Raw genomic sequence first — 2,911 nt, forward strand, 5'->3', positions numbered from 1 at the left:
ATACTAAAAATATTAATATTAATATTTTTAAAATATCTGATTTTTTTATATTATATTATATTTGACATTCCATAGCATCAGTTGTGTCAACGTCAAACTTTTATGTAGCTTTGAAAATGATTCATTGGGACCATACAAGAAACCATGATTGAGAGGAAAATATTTGAATAGCTAAGTCTATACTTTTGGTGTTAGGTTCTCGTTATCTAAGAATTAAATCTCCTCATTTTTTAGTCACCAAAAAAAAAAAAAATCTCCTCATTTTTTAATTAAATGAAATAGAATAATACAACTCGATGAGAAAATCAAAGTGATACATATATATGACACGAGGGTTTCTATTTTCATTTTTACTTTTCTGCTTATCCTACATATGGCATTATTAGTATATATTTATATTTATTTTTTTTTTCCAAAGATAATGAAATTTCATTAATAGAAATAAAATGAGATGTCCACATTACAAGAACTGAAATAAGCAAAAGGGAATCTCCCAAAAGGCCATTTGAAGAGACCAAACTTAACATCAAATGAGAACAGTGAAACATTTGTAAGAGCAACTAAAGGGGAAGGTGATGAGGAAAGTCACTCATTTCTCTGACTAGCTTCGTCGGCGAGGCGATTACTTCCACTGGGTTGCGGCGTGTGCCCTCATAGATCCAGCTATTTCGTTCCTTCCAAATCAACCAAAGGGTTACAGCGATCTGTTGCAGCAGCAAGTTTCCCTCTTGTTCTTCCATGTCCTCGAACTAACGCCAACCACCATGAGCTGAATTCAATGACCTCCGAGCTAGGTAAGCACCAGTTGAGTTGAGATTGCCCCCAGATTTCTTGTGTTTCTCTGCATTTGACCAAGCAATGAAGCTGGGTTTCCTCTGTTTCCTGGCAGCAAGGGCAGATTCCACTAGTGGACGGGAATCGGTGATGGAGAAGAGAGGAGACTGGTAGTCGTTCATGGCATGCTTTCCAGAGGAAGATTTGGATTTTGTGGGGGACTGAGAGCTTTCATAGGGATGTCCAAAGGTCCTTCAGACGCAGATTTGGAGGGCCAAGCTCCAAGGGCTCGTGGAAAAAGTTGTAGGCAATCTGGTATCCTGCAGCGACACTGTAAGTGTTTGATCTGTGCAAAGCCTATTTAATTTTATCACTATCACCTTCAATCGGAACTGATAAAATTCTGCTATGAATGTCTTCGATAAAAACTTGCTGAATCATATTTGTGTTCCACTGGCCGTTTGAATTAATTAGGTCTTTAACCCAGAAAATTGTTGGATCTGTAGCTTGATGAGCTGATTGTGGAGGGACAGTGAAAGGATATGGAGGTGGAAGCCACGGGTCTTCGAAGATTCTGATTTCTGAGCCTGTGCCAACACTCCAAGAGAGCCCCTTCTCAACCACTTTGCGCCCCTCTAGCAAGCTGTGCCACCCCCATGAAGGTGTGTTTCCAGTCTCGGCTTTTAATACATTGCAATATCGATAATACTTTTCTTTTAATATTCTAGATAGGAGTGAACTTGGTTGTGTTGTTATTCGCCAAAACTGCTTCCCCAGTAAGGCTAGATTCTGCGCCCTGAGGTCCTTGATCCCTAGTCCTCCTTCCTTCTTAGGTCTTGTCATAGTATTCCAGCTGATCCACACCATTTTCCTCTCTGTACCACGTTGTCCCCACCAGTATTGAGAGAGCATACTATGAATTTCTGAGATGAGTGTGTCTGGGAGCTTAAAACAGGACAGTGTATATATAGGGACTGCTTCTCCTACTGCCTTGAGTAATGTGTGTCTACCTCCTGCCGACAGTAACTTTCTTTTCCAGCCTAGAATATGCTTCCTGATCTTATCCTTAATGAGGCTGAAAGTAGCTTTCTTCGATTTATTAACTATAGAAGGAAGGCCCAAATATTTGTCTGTAGCCCCAATGTGGTTAATATTTAGAGCCGCTGCCCATTGATTTCTAAGTAAATCCGGAGTATTATGACTGAAGAAGACTGACGATTTGTTGAGATTCACTTTTTGTCCACTAAAACCCTCATAGGTATGTAAGAGTTCCAAAATATTCGCACACGAGATCGTAGAAGCCTTGCAAAATAGGATCGAATCATCCGCAAACAGTAGGTGATTGACTCTGGGGCACCTCCTTGACACTTGAATACCTTGAATTAGATTGTTTTGTTCTGCCTTGTGTAGCAAGAAGGAGAGACCTTCTGCACAGAATAAAGATATGGGGATAGGGGGTCTCCTTGACGGAGACCTCTATTTGGTTTAAAGAAACCATAGGGTTGACCTTCCACAACGACAGAATAAGAAACAGTTGTGACTAACTCCTGAATCCAAGCAATCAGTGTACCATCAAAGCCTAGTTTAGTTAACATGAACCAGAGAAAGTGCCATTCCATCCTATCATAAGCCTTGCTCATATCTAATTTCAATGCCATTTCAGTCTCCAGCCCTTGCCTCTTATTTTTAAGATAATGCATATATTCATGTGCAATTAAAATATTGTCTGAGATCAAGCGGCCTTTAATAAAAGCACTCTGATTAAGGCTTACTAAATTTTTCATCAAGCCTTGAAGTCTAAAAACCAGAATCTTAGAGATAATTTTATAGACCACCGTAGAGAGGCTAATAGATCTCACCTGAGTCATGTTGTTAGCATCTGGAACTTTAGGAATGAGACAAATATGGGTGTGGTTTAAGCTCTTAAGAAGTCTTCCACCTGCATAGAAACTTCGAGCTGCACGAAATAAGTCACTGCTAATGATATCCCAGTAACACTGGAAAAACTTGGCTGTCATGCCATCTTCTCCCGGGGCACTCTGGGGATGCACACTGAAAGTGGCTCTCTTAACTTCTTCTATAGTAATTGGCCTTCGCAACCTATGGTTCATGGAAGGGGAAACCTTAGGCTCAAAGT

This window comes from Arachis ipaensis, chromosome B05 (genome assembly GCF_000816755.2).
Source record: "Arachis ipaensis cultivar K30076 chromosome B05, Araip1.1, whole genome shotgun sequence".
NCBI lineage: Eukaryota > Viridiplantae > Streptophyta > Magnoliopsida > Fabales > Fabaceae > Arachis > Arachis ipaensis.